Source organism: Oncorhynchus kisutch, unplaced genomic scaffold (assembly GCF_002021735.2).
Source record: "Oncorhynchus kisutch isolate 150728-3 unplaced genomic scaffold, Okis_V2 scaffold3951, whole genome shotgun sequence".
NCBI lineage: Eukaryota > Metazoa > Chordata > Actinopteri > Salmoniformes > Salmonidae > Oncorhynchus > Oncorhynchus kisutch.
The window spans coordinates 73,088-87,370 of NW_022265896.1; the positions used below are offsets into that span (position 1 = coordinate 73,088).

At 48.1% G+C, this 14,283-nt stretch overlaps 1 protein-coding gene across 6 annotated transcripts in view; it reads left to right on the forward strand.

The window, feature by feature from the left end:
• Positions 1-14,283, forward strand: part of LOC116372468 (neurocalcin-delta A-like) — a 94,990-nt gene that overhangs the window by 38,179 nt on the left and 42,528 nt on the right. The window contains exon 1 of one of the 6 annotated variants that reach the window (XM_031821271.1): positions 840-1,103. The exons of 4 other annotated variants lie outside the window; for them this stretch is intronic. The gene's annotated coding sequence lies outside the window, so the exon portion shown is untranslated. Of the gene's footprint in view, positions 1-839; positions 1,104-14,283 lie in introns of those variants that run through there. One more of the 6 variants, XM_031821272.1, reaches the window with a different exon arrangement.

Sequence of the window (14,283 nt, forward strand, 5' to 3'; positions counted from 1 at the left end):
GTAGCCGTCTGGGGTAGACAACACCAACATGTAGCCGTCTGGGGTAGACAACACCAACATGTAGCCGTCTGGGGTAGACAACATGTAGCTGTCTGGGGTAGACAACATGTAGCTGTCTGGGGTAGACAACATGTAGCTGTCTGGAGTAGACAACATGTAGCTGTCTGGGGTAGACAACATGTAGCTGTCTGGAGTAGACAACATGTAGCTGTCTGGGGTAGACAACATGTAGCTGTCTGGGGTAGACAACACCAACATGTAGCTGTCTGGGGTAGACAACATGTAGCTGTCTGGGCGTATGGTTCAGTAGTTAGCCGAGAAGATCAGACTGCGTATGGTTCAGTAGTTAGCCGAGAAGATCAGACTGCGTGTGTTTCAGTAGTTAGCCGAGAAGATCAGACTGCGTGTGGTTCAGTAGTTAGCCGAGAAGATCAGACTGCGTGTGGTTCAGTAGTTAGCTGAGAAGATCAGACTGCGTGTGGTTCAGTAGTTAGCTGAGAAGATCAGACTGCGTATAGTATGAAAATGGAGTGACCTAAACCCAAACCCCCTTCCCTCTTTTTCCAGGTGACTCAGTTCTGTTGTCCAGTTTAAAAGGAGACCTTTGAAACTCTGCAGGGTTGATGTTAACACGTGTCTGTGGTCTCTCTGTGCTGCTGACAGACTTGTAGAGTGTATTTCCCAGCCCTGGCTGCTGCTGTGTTATAGACGACCTATTGAAAACGCTTTCAGCAGTAGCTCCCGCCCCCCCCCCCCCCCTGTGTTCTACTGTTACCAGGGCAACGCCTTTCATAGAACCGTGTCATGTGACCCCACCGGGGGTTTGACGTCAGAGAGGAGAGGAGGCAGAGTTTGGGTGAAAAGCTTCGCTCAGACATTCACTTAGCAGCTGTGGGGGCTTGTGAGAGTCTCTTCTTCTTCTTGGGTGTTGGGAGTCGCTAGTTGTTGTCACTTCTGCCTGGTGTCTAGTCGAGCCTCTTCCTCTGTTCTGTTAGCTAGATCCTCTCCTGTTGTCACTGCTGCCTGTAGCTGACACTCTGCAAACATAGGACCTGTTGGATTATGGACTGTTAACAGACCTACGTTACTACACACCAGGTGAGGTAAGATCTCTGGTCTTGTCTTTTTGTGTGAGAAACCGGTTGTTTTTGTTTAAATGATTTGCTATTTTCTTTTAATCTTGGCAACACACGCTTCTCATTCGGCTTTTGCAATGTTGTGAGAGCTGCAGGATTGACCACAGGCAACAGTCGGCAGAACATTTGCATTGTGTTGGTTTGAATAAGGAACTGTGGAAGGTTATGAAATGTTACTTTCCCCTGAGTCCAGAGACTGAGGAGTTAGAATACTGTTAGAGGGGGTTAGAATACTGTTAGAGGGGGTTAGAATACTGTTAGAGGGGGTTAGAATACTGTTAGAGGGGGTTATAATACTGTTAGAGAGGGTTAGAATACTGTTGGAGGGGGTTAGAATACTGTTGGTTAGAGGGGGTTAGAATACTGTTGGTTAGAGGGGGTTAGAATACTGTTAGAGGGGGTTAGAATACTGTTGGAGGGGGTTAGAATACTGTTGGAGGGGGTTAGAATACTGTTGGAGGGGGTTAGAATACTGTTGGAGGGGGTTAAAATACTGTTGGAGGGGGTTAGAATACTGTTGGAGGGGGTTAGAATACTGTTGGAGGGGGTTAGAATACTGTTGGAGGGGTTAGAATACTGTTGGAGGGGTTAGAATACTGTTGGAGGGGGTTAGAATACTGTTGGTTAGAGGGGGTTAGAATACTGTTGGATAGAAAGGGGTTAGAATACTGTTGGTTAGAGGGGGTTAGAATACTGTGAGATAGAGGGGGTTAGAGTACTGTGAGATAGAGGGGGTTAGAGTACTGTGAGATAGGGGGGTTAGAATACTGTGGGATAGAGGGGGTTAGAATACTGTGGGATAGAGGGGGGGTTAGAATACTATTAGAGGGGGTTAGAATACTGTTAGAGGGGGTTAGAATACTGTTAGAGGGGGTTAGAATACTGTTAGAGGGGGTTAGAATACTGTTAGAGGGGGTTAGAATACTGTTAGAGGGGGTTAGAATACTGTTGGAGGGGGTTAGAATACTGTTGGAGGGGGTTAGAATACTGTTGGAGGGGTTAGAATACTGTTAGGGGGGTTAGAATACTGTTAGGGGGGGTTAGAATACTGTTAGAGGGGGTTAGAATACTGTTAGAGGGGGTTAGAATACTGTTAGAGGGGGTTAGAATACTGTTAGGGGGGTTAGAATACTGTTAGAGGGGGTTAGAATACTGTTAGAGGGGGTTAGGGTTAGAAGTAATGTAGGAGTGTAATGCTGTGGTATATGAGTAAAATGCTGTGGTGTAGGAGTAATGCTCCTGGAGGACTGTGGTGTATGAGTAATGCTCCTGGAGGACTGTGGTGTAGGAGTAATGCTCCTGGAGGACTGTGGTGTAGGAGTAATGCTCCTGGAGGGCTGTGGTGTAGGAGTAATGCTCCTGGAGGACTGTGGTGTAGGAGTAATGATCCTGGAGGGCTGTGGTGTAGGAGTAATGCTCCTGGAGTCATTTTAAGCTCCACGCGGCTCCCGAAGCGTTCTAATGTCATTGAGGTTGGGGCTGGAGGGATTGAGGTTGGGGCTGGAGGGATTGAGGTTGGGGCTGGAGGGATTGAGGTTGGGGCTGAGGATTGAGGTGGGGCTGAGGTTGGGGCTGGAGGGATTGAGGTTGGGGCTGGAGGGATTGAGGTTGGGGCTGGAGGGATTGAGGTTGGGGCTGGAGGGATTGAGGTTGGGGCTGGAGGGATTGAGGTTGGGGCTGGAGGGATTGAGATTGGGCCTGGAGGGATTGAGGTTGGGGCTGGAGGGCTGCGGTTGGGGCTGAGGTTGGGGCTGGAGGGCTGGGGTTAGAGGGGGGAGTACAGGGGGCAAGCAGCTGCCTCAGAGGAGGGAATGGGGTTTTAAGTGGGTGTGGGGAGGAAGAGGGAGAGGGAGGGAGAATCCAACAGCCTGTGGGGACCAGAGATAAAGAGGGGGGTTACATCTCTCCTCTACAGACACGACATGTGCTCTTCTCCCTCGCGTTATCTTTTCCTCTTGTTCTCCCTCTCTGTTGTAGTCAACTTAGTACAGCAGTTTAGGATGTAGACTGGTGAGCTGGGTCCATTACTCTGATGATGAGGTAGTTTAGGATGTAGACTGGTGAGCTGGGTCCATTACTCTGATGATGAGGTAGTTTAGGATGTAGACTGGTGAGCTGGGTCCATTACTCTGATGATGAGGTAGTTTAGGATGTAGACTGGGTCCATTACTCTGATGATGAGGTAGTTTAGGATGTAGACTGGTGAGCTGGGTCCATTACTCTGATGATGAGGTAGTTTAGGATGTAGACTGGGTCCATTACTCTGATGATGAGGTAGTTTAGGATGTAGACTGGTGAGCTGGGTCCATTACTCTGATGATGAGGTAGTTTAGGATGTAGACTGGTGAGCTGGGTCCATTACTCTGATGAGGTAGTTTAGGATATAGACTGGTGAGCTGGGTCCATTACTCTGATGATGAGGTAGTTTAGGATGTAGACTGGGTCCATTACTCTGATGATGAGGTAGTTTAGGATGTAGACTGGGTCCATTACTCTGATGATGAGGTAGTTTAGGATGTAGACTGATGAGCTGGGACCATTACTCTGATGAGGTAGTTTAGGATGTAGACTGCTGAGCTGGGACCATTACTCTGATGATGAGGTAGTTTAGGATGTAGACTGGGTCCATTACTCTGATGATGAGGTAGTTTAGGATATAGACTGGTGAGCTGGGTCCATTACTCTGATGATGAGGTAGTTTAGGATGTAGACTGATGAGCTGGGACCATTACTCTGATGATGAGGTAGTTTAGGATGTAGACTGGGTCCATTACTCTGATGATGAGGTAGTTTAGGATATAGACTGATGAGCTGGGACCATTACTCTGATGATGAGGTAGTTTAGGATATAGACTGATGAGCTGGGTCAATTTCTCTATGATGTTGAGGTAGTTTAGGGTGTAGACTGTTGACCTGGGGTCTAATCCTTTGAGATGATATTGAGGTAGTTTAGGATGTAGACTGATGACCTGGGGTCTAATCCTTTGAGATGATATTGAGGTAGTTTGAGATGCTAATGATGATAATCCTCTGAAATGATATTGAGGTAGGTTGAGATGATAATGATGATGATATTGAGGTAGTTTGAGATGATGATGATAGAGGTAGTTTGAGATGATAATGATGATAATCCTCTGAGATGATGATGATACTGAGGTAGTTTGAGATGATAATGATGATGATATTGAGGTAGTTTGAGATGATAATGATATTGAGGTAGATTGAGATGATAATGATGATAATCCTCTGAGATGATGTTGAGGTAGTTTGAGATGATGATGATATTGAGGTAGATTGAGATGATAATGATGATAATCCTCTGAGATGATGTTGAGGTAGTTTGAGATGATAATGATGATAATCCTCTGAGATGATGTTGAGGTAGTTTGAGATGATAATGATGATAAATCCTCAGCTAAAAGCCCTCATCTCCCAGTGTAATGTAATGCTGCTGTTTCTCTATGGGTAATGCACAACCTTGATGATGACATGTCGCGGTGGTGTCCAGCTGTCTGTGTGTTGCTGTCTGGACGACACAGGAACGTGTGAGCTCACCTCATTGAAGTGTATGTTTCCCACAAGACGTTTTTAAAGTTATTTAGGGGATGGACAGTAAACAACGGTTGAAAAACAAGCGACACTTTTGGTCGGTTCAGCTCTTTCATTCCAGTTTAACCAGCTCCAAATGTGTTGATTTGAAATGGGCCACTCACTGCAGTCACAACGGAGCCTCTCTTCGAAATGGGCCACTCACTGCAGTCACAACGGAGCCTCTCTTCGAAATGGGCCACTCACTGCATTCACAACGGAGCCTCTCTTCGAAATGGGCCACTCACTGCATTCACAACGGAGCCTCTCTTCCTGTTGTGAAACGGGGCTGTAGAAATACAAGCTCTCTGTCTCTGCACAGGCATGAAGAGGCCCTTTGGAGGGAGAAGCAAAGGGGTTAACTTGGAGATTGATCTCTCTGTCTCTCTGTATGTATCTCTGTCTGTCTGTATCTCTGTCTCTGTGTCTGTCTGTATCTCTGTCTCTCTGTCTCTGCACAGGCATGAAGAGGCCCTTTGGAGGGAGAAGCAGAGGGGTTAACTTGGAGATTGATCTCTCTCTATCTCAGTCTATCTGTCTGTATCTCTGTCTCTCTGTATGTATCTCTCTCTGTCTGTATCTCTGTCTGTATCTGGGGCGGCAGGTAGCCTAGTGGTTAGAGCGTTGAACTTGTAACCAAAAGGTTCCTAGATTGAATCCCCGAGCTGACACGGTACAAATCTGTCATTCTGCCCCTGAACAGGCAGTTAACCCACTGTTCCTAGTCCGTCATTGAAAATAAGAATTTGTCCTTAACTGACTTGCCTAGTTAAATAAAGGTAAAAATAAATGTTTTTGTTTATCTCTGTCTGTATCTCTCAATTGAATTAAGTTCAATTCAATTAGTTTTATTGGCATGACGTAACAATATACAGTACAAGTCAACAGTTTGGACACACCTTCTCATTCAAGGGTTTTTCTTTATTTTTACTTATCTTCTACATTGTAGAATAATAGTGAAGACATCCAAACTATGAAATAACACATATGGGATCATGTAGTTACCAAACAAGTTTACCAATTCAAAATAGATTTTATATTTGAGATTCTTCAAAGGAGCCACCCTTTGCCTTGATGACAGCTTGGCACATTCAGGCATGTCCCAATAATACAACCTTGAATGAGTAGATGTGTCCCAACTTTTGACTGGTACTGTACATAATGCCAAAGCTTACTCTGGAGATTTACAATATTAACTGTCAACGGGACAACGGTAATAATCAAGGGTTAAAATAACTGCACTTTGATCAATAAGCATAGAGTACATGGTTGGTCTGTCAGACACTGTCCCTCATCCTATAGCAGGCAGCAATGGTCTGTCAGACACTGTCCCTCATCCTATAGCAGGCAGCAATGGTCTGTCAGACACTGTCCCTCATCCTATAGCAGGCAGCAATGGTCTGTCAGACACTGTCTCTCATCCTATAGCAGGCAGCAATGGTCTGTCAGACACTGTCCCTCATCCTATAGCAGGCAGCAATGGTCTGTCAGACACTGTCCCTCATCCTATAGCAGGCAGCAATGGTCTGGTCAGACACTGTCCCCTCATCCTATAGCAGGCAGCAATGGTCTGTCAGACACTGTCCCTCATCCTATAGCAGGCAGCAATGGTCTGTCAGACACTGTCCCTCATCCTATAGCAGGCAGCAATGGTCTGTCAGACACTGTCCCTCATCCTATAGCAGGCAGCAATGGTCTGTCAGACACTGTCCCTCATCCTATAGCAGGCAGCAATGGTCTGTCAGACACTGTCCCTCATCCTATAGCAGGCAGCAATGGTCTGTCAGACACTGTCCCTCATCCTATAGCAGGCAGCAATGGTCTGTCAGACACTGTCCCTCATCCTATAGCAGGCAGCAATGGTCTGTCAGACACTGTCCCTCATCCTATAGCAGGCAGCAATGGTCTGTCAGACACTGTCCCTCATCCTATAGCAGGCAGCAATGGTCTGTCAGACACTGTCCCTCATCCTATAGCAGGCAGCAATGGTCTGTCAGACACTGTCCCTCATCCTATAGCAGGCAGCAATGGTCTGTCAGACACTGTCCCTCATCCTATAGCAGGCAGCAATGGTCTGTCAGACACTGTCCCTCATCCTATAGCAGGCAGCAATGGTCTGTCAGACACTGTCCCTCATCCTATAGCAGGCAGCAATGGTCTGTCAGACACTGTCCCTCATCCTATAGCAGGCAGCAATGGTCTGTCAGACACTGTCCCTCATCCTATAGCAGGCAGCATGGTCTGTCAGACACTGTCCCTCATCCTATAGCAGGCAGCAATGGTCTGTCAGACACTGTCCCTCATCCTATAGCAGGCAGCAATGGTCTGTCAGACACTGTCCCTCATCCTATAGCAGGCAGCAATGGTCTGTCAGACACTGTCCCTCATCCTATAGCAGGCAGCAATGGTCTGTCAGACACTGTCCCTCATCCTATAGCAGGCAGCAATGGTCTGTCAGACACTGTCCCTCATCCTATAGCAGGCAGCAATGGTCTGTCAGACACTGTCCCTCATCCTATAGCAGGCAGCAATGGTCTGTCAGACACTGTCCCTCATCCTATAGCAGGCAGCAATGGTCTGTCAGACACTGTCCCTCATCCTATAGCAGGCAGCAATGGTCTGTCAGACACTGTCCCTCATCCTATAGCAGGCAGCAATGGTCTGTCAGACACTGTCCCTCATCCTATAGCAGGCAGCAATGGTCTGTCAGACACTGTCCCTCATCCTATAGCAGGCAGCAATGGTCTGTCAGACACTGTCCCTCATCCTATAGCAGGCAGCAATGTCTGTCAGACACTGTCCCTCATCCTATAGCAGGCAGCAATGGTCTGTCAGACACTGTCCCTCATCCTATAGCAGGCAGCAATGGTCTGTCAGACACTGTCCCTCATCCTATAGCAGGCAGCAATGGTCTGTCAGACACTGTCCCTCATCCTATAGCAGGCAGCAATGGTCTGTCAGACACTGTCCCTCATCCTATAGCAGGCAGCAATGGTCTGTCAGACACTGTCCCTCATCCTATAGCAGACAGCAATGGTCTGTCAGACACTGTCCCTCATCCTATAGCAGGCAGCAATGGTCTGTCAGACACTGTCCCTCATCCTATAGCAGGCAGCAATGGTCTGTCAGACACTGTCCCTCATCCTATAGCAGGCAGCAATGGTCTGTCAGACACTGTCCCTCATCCTATAGCAGGCAGCAATGGTCTGTCAGACACTGTCCCTCATCCTATAGCAGGCAGCAATGGTCTGTCAGACACTGTCCCTCATCCTATAGCAGGCAGCAATGGTCTGTCAGACACTGTCCCTCATCCTATAGCAGGCAGCAATGGTCTGTCAGACACTGTCCCTCATCCTATAGCAGGCAGCAATGTAGTGCTCTGCCAACCCAGGGTATATATGTTGTGGTTATATGTTGCGGGTGTATATGTTGAGGGTGTATATGTTGAGGGTGTATATGTTGAGGGTGTATATGTTGTGGGTATATGTTGAGGGTGTATATGTTGAGGGTGTATATGTTGAGGGTGTATATGTTGTGGGTGTATATGTTGAGGGTGTATATGTTGAGGGTGTATATGTTGTGGGTGTATATGTTGTGGGTGTATATGTTGAGGGTGTATATGTTGAGGGTGTATATGTTGAGGGTGTATATGTTGAGGGTGTATATGTTGAGGGTGTATATGTTGAGGGTGTATATGTTGTGGGTATATGTTGAGGGTGTATATGTTGAGGGTGTATATGTTGTGGGTATATGTTGAGGGTGTATATGTTGTGGGTATATGTTGCGGGTGTATATTGCGGGTGTATATTGCGGATATATAATGTGCAAAGGAACACACATCTTTCGGTCAGTTTTAACATAATGTGATATTTACCCGTTTTGAGGGGATCAGTTAGATTTTGTAGTTGGGATTTGTACCAAATCAATCCTCCAGAGTCCACAATGACTCTTTAACCCCCACAATGACTCTAGACCCTCCCCACAATGACTCTTTACCCTCCCCATAATGACTATTTACCCTCCCCACAATGACTCACTCTTTACCCTCCCCACAATGACTCACTCTTTACCCTCCCCACAATGACTCACTCTTTACCCTCCCCACAATGACTCACTCTTTACCCTCCACACAATGACTCACTCTCTTCCCCCCCCCACAATGACTCGTTACCCTCCCACAATGACTCACTCTCCCCCCCCCCCACACACAATGACTCTTTACCCCCCCACAATGACTCACTCTCTCCCCCCCCCCCACAATGACTATTTTCCCCCCCACAATGACTCACTCTCTTTACCCTCCCCACAATGACTCACTCCCCCCCACAATGACTCACTCTCATTGATAGGGGTGGGTCGGGGCTCTGTGTGTGTGTGTGTGTGTGTGTGTGTGTGTGTGTGTGTGTGTGTGTGTGTGTGTGCTCAGCTAGGTTGGTCTAGCATGCGCTGGCCAGCGGGGAGTTGTCCTCTCAGAGGAAGGATGACACAACTTTTGTCAGAGCTACAGAGGAACAGCAGGGAGGGACACAGGCCAGTCAGCTCAGAGAGACTAACAGCAGGGAGGGACACAGGCCAGTCAGCTGATCAGAGAGACTAACAGCAGGGAGGGACACAGGCCAGTCAGCTCAGAGAGACTAACAGCAGGGAGGGACACAGGCCAGTCAGCTGATCAGAGAGACTAACAGCAGGGAGGGACACAGGCCAGTGGTCAGCTCAGAGAGACTAACAGCAGGGAGGGACACAGGCCAGTCAGCTGATCAGAGAGACTAACAGCAGGGAGGGACACAGGCCAGTCAGCTCAGAGAGACTAACAGCAGGGAGGGACACAGGCCAGTGGTCTGGTCAGAGAGACTAACAGCAGGGAGGGACACAGGCCAGTCAGCTGGTCCTGAAGCTGATCAGAGAGACTAACAGCAGGGAGGGACACAGGCCAGTCAGCTCAGAGAGACTAACAGCAGGGAGGGACACAGGCCAGTCAGCTGATCAGAGAGACTAACAGCAGGGAGGGACACAGGCCAGTCAGCTGATCAGAGAGACTAACAGCAGGGAGGGACACAGGCCAGTGGTCTGGTCAGAGAGACTAACAGCAGGGAGGGACACAGGCCAGTCAGCTGGTCCTGAAGCTGATCAGAGAGACTAACAGCAGGGAGGGACACAGGCCAGTCAGCTGATCAGAGAGACTAACAGCAGGGAGGGACACAGGCCAGTCAGCTGGTCCTGAAGCTGATCAGAGACTGAAAACCACAGAGAGAGAAACAAGCTGCCTGGTCCTAAAGCTGAGAGACACAGAGAGACCAGTCAGAGATGGTTTAGGACTTGTCTCCCTGATCAGAGGGAGGAGATTACCATGGTGACACAAGGCTGCTATTGTGTTATATCAGTCCTCTGTCCTCAGCCAGAATACACACATCTCATAGACCAACCTGTGTGTGTGTGTGTGTGTGTGTGTGTGTGTGTGTGTGTGTGTGTGTGTGTGTGTGTGTGTGTGTGTGTGTGTGTGTGTGTGTGTGTGTGTGTGTCGTTCCAGGTGGGTGGTTAATGCGTAGGTGGAAGTAGATAGCTCGTGTCTCTCTGTCAGTCCAATCCGATATCTCTTGACGGTTTTTCCGTGCTTTCTTCTTAGGCCAGTTTAATTTAACGTCACAGTCCCCAGATGACTACTTCTTAGGCCAGTTTAATTTAACGTCACAGTCCCCAGATGACTACTTCTTAGGCCAGTTTAATTTAACGTCACAGTCCCCAGCTGAGTACTTCTTAGGCCAGTTTAATTTAACATGACAGTCACAGTCCCCAGATGAGTACTTATCCCCTCTGATACGCCTCTGTGTGTCCGGCGCTGTACTAAGGCTGGATGTAAAGACATGGTGTCAGTTGACCATCTCTCCTAATGGTGTCAGTTGACCGTCTCTCCTAATGGTGTCAGTTGACCATCTCTCCTAATGGTGTCAGTTGACCATCTCTCCTAATGGTGTCAGTTGACCATCTCTCCTAATGGTGTCAGTTGACCATCTCTCCTAATGGTGTCAGTTGACCATCTCTCCTAATGGTGTCAGTTGACCATCTCTCCTAATGGTGTCAGTTGACCATCTCTCCTAATGGTGTCAGTTGACCATCTCTCCTAATGGTGTCAGTTGACCATCTCTCCTAATGGTGTCAGTTGACCATCTCTCCTAATGGTGTCAGTTGACCATCTCTCCTAATGGTGTCAGTTGACCATCTCTCCTAATGGTGTCAGTTGACCATCTCTCCTAATGGTGTCAGTTTACCAACTCTCCTAATGGTGTCAGTTGACCATCTCTCCTAATGGTGTCAGTTGACCATCTCTCCTAATGGTGTCAGTTGACCATCTCTCCTAATGGTGTCAGTTGACCATCTCTCCTAATGGTGTCAGTTGACCATCTCTCCTAATGGTAGCATACAGTGTTGTACCACCACAGAAAGACATTCACAACACCGACCCGACCGCTCTTCAGCTCAGCTTGAGCTGAAACTCAGACAGGTTTATGGGAAATAGTGATTTTAGGTTGTTTTGAGGTTCACCAGAGGCACTCTGTGAATCACCCACTCTCTCTGAAAACACCCACTCTCCCATGATTGGACCTGAAATAATGGCAGGTTTTTCGAGGCCGCGGGTTCGGGCTAGAGTGCCGCCCCTGTGGGGCCCTGGTCAGAATACATGCAGTAAATGAGATGTAAGGACGCAGCCTCACAGAGTTGAACCTTGCAACACTATCAGTGGAAGCAGCTGTTGTTTGGGGGGTGATATGGAAGAGGGGTTATTTGTTCAGCAGAGAGGACTCTGGCTGCGCTACATGTCTGAATGTCAAGCTGTTGTTTGGGGGGTGATATGGAAGAGGGGTTATTTGTTCAGCAGAGAGGACTCTGGCTGCGCTACATGTCTGAATGTCAAGCTGTTGTTTGGGGGGTGATATGGAAGAGGGGTTATTTGTTCAGCAGAGAGAGGACTCTGGCTGTGCTACATGTCTGAATGCTGTTGTCTGCTCTGATTTCTGTTCTGAAAAGCAGCTCTCGCTGTCACGATGACTAGCGGCTTTAGATGGTTCCTTCTGAACGGAACCAATTCCACTGTTCCCTCCAGAAAAATAAAGTTCTTGACCGGTTTGAAAACCAGGGTGTTCTGTCTGCTACAACACAGAGACTACAGCTGTAGAGTCTGTCCTCAGCCTATCCTCAGCCTCAGCCTAGCCTCAGCCTATCCTCAGCCTCAGCCTATCCTCAGCCTATCCTCAGCCTCAGCCTAGCCTCAGCCTATCCTCAGCCTCAGCCTATCCTCAGCCTAGCCACAGATGATCCATTACATTGACCAGACACTCCATTGGCCGCTCTAACAATGCAAAGTAATGGAAGGCAGTCAGGAGGAGGCCAGGTCAGGTGGGACCGTTCCAGCCAATGAGGCTGATTACGCGTGTGATGGCAGGCACAACTCCCAGATAGTGTTGGGATGTCACAACCTAATCACTACGGACCAACTCCCAGATAGTGTTGGGATGTCACAACCTAATCACTACGGACCAACTCCCAGATAGTGTTGGGATGCCACAACCTAATCACTACGGACCAACTCCCAGATAGTGTTGGGATGTCACAACCTAATCACTACGGACCAACTCCCATATAGTGTTGGGATGTCACAACCTAATCACTACGGACCAACTCCCAGATAGTGTTGGGATGTCACAACCTAATCACTACGGACCAACTCCCAGATAGTGTTGGGATGTCACAACCTAATCACTACGGACCAACTCCCAGATAGTGTTGGGATGTCACAACCTAATCACTACGGACCAACTCCCAGATAGTGTTGGGATGTCACAACCTAATCACTACGGACCAACTCCCAGATAGTGTTGGGATGCCACGTGTCCTACGTATATCAGTACACTCATAATAACCTAATCACTACGGACCTTCTATTCCATCAAAGAAGCCACACGTCCCAAATGAACCTTCTGTTAAGTAAATTCGACACTCATTGCGTTGATGACCTGTGACCTCTCTGGGGTTGTTTCACTTCCCCCGGGCTCATAGACTGTCACGTGTTTTAGTATAAGTTACCCAGGTCCTAACACTGCTTATCAAACACATGGTGTTACCCAGGCCCTAACACTGCTTATCAAACACACTGCTTATCAAACACACTGCTTATCAAACACATGGTGTTACCCAGGTCCTAACACTGCTTATCAAACACACGGTGTTACCCAGGTCCTAACACTGCTTATCAAACACACGGTGTTACCCAGGCCCCAACACTGCTTATCAAACACACTGTGTTACCCAGGTCCTAACACTGCTTATCAAACACATGGTGTTACCCAGGCCCTAACACTGCTTATCAAACACATGGTGTTACCCAGGTCCTAACACTGCTTATCAAACACACGGTGTTACCCAGGTCCTAACACTGCTTATCAAACACACGGTGTTACCCAGGCCCTAACACTGCCTCTGACAGGACTGACATTCATGACTAAACATTCTCACTCTTAATGTCTTATTGTTGGAAATTAACAAACAGCTAGCAGGAAGTGAACTCCCCTGAGGGAATTATCAGGCGTGCTGATTGGATCCCAGTCAGCTCCCCTGAGGGAATTATCAGGCGTGCTGATTGGATCCCAGTCAGCTCCCCTGAGGGAATTATCAGGCGTGCTGATTGGATCCCAGTCAGTGTTGATGAATATCACCACTCAGAGTGGGTCATCGTGCTGGGTCATCCGTTCTGTCTTAACCTGCTGGGAAGCCCTGTCTTTTACTACGAGGCATTGTGTTGAGAGAGAACCATGCCAGTCCCTGTCTGTGTCTTTTACTACGAGGCATTGTGTTGAGAGAACCATGCCAGTCTCTGTCTGTGTCTTTTACTACGAGGCATTGTGTTGAGAGAACCATGCCAGTCCCTGTCTGTGTCTGTTACTACGAGGCATTGTGTTGAGAGAGAACCATGCCAGTCCCTGTCTGTGTCTTTTACTATGAGGCATTGTGTTGAGAGAACCATGCCAGTCCCTGTCTGTGTCTTTTACTACGAGGCATTGTGTTGAGAGAGAACCATGCCAGTCCCTGTCTGTCTTTTACTACGAGGCATTGTGTTGAGAGAACCATGCCAGTCTCTGTCTGTGTCTTTTACTACGAGGCATTGTGTTGAGAGAACCATGCCAGTCCCTGTCTGTGTCTTTTACTACGAGGCATTGTGTTGAGAGAACCATGCCAGTCTCTGTCTGTGTCTTTTACTACGAGGCATTGTGTTGAGAGAGAACCATGCCAGTCCCTGTCTGTTACTACGAGGCATTGTGTTGAGAGAGAACCATGCCAGTCCCTGTCTGTGTCTTTTACTACGAGGCATTGTGTTGAGAGAGAACCATGCCAGTCCCTGTCTGTGTCTGTTACTACGAGGCATTGTGTTGAGAGAGAACCATGCCAGTCCCTGTCTGTGTCTGTTACTATGAGGCATTGTGTTGAGAGAACCATGCCAGTCCCTGTCTGTGTCTGTTACTACGAGGCATTGTGTTGAGAGAGAACCATGCCAGTCCCTGTCTGTGTC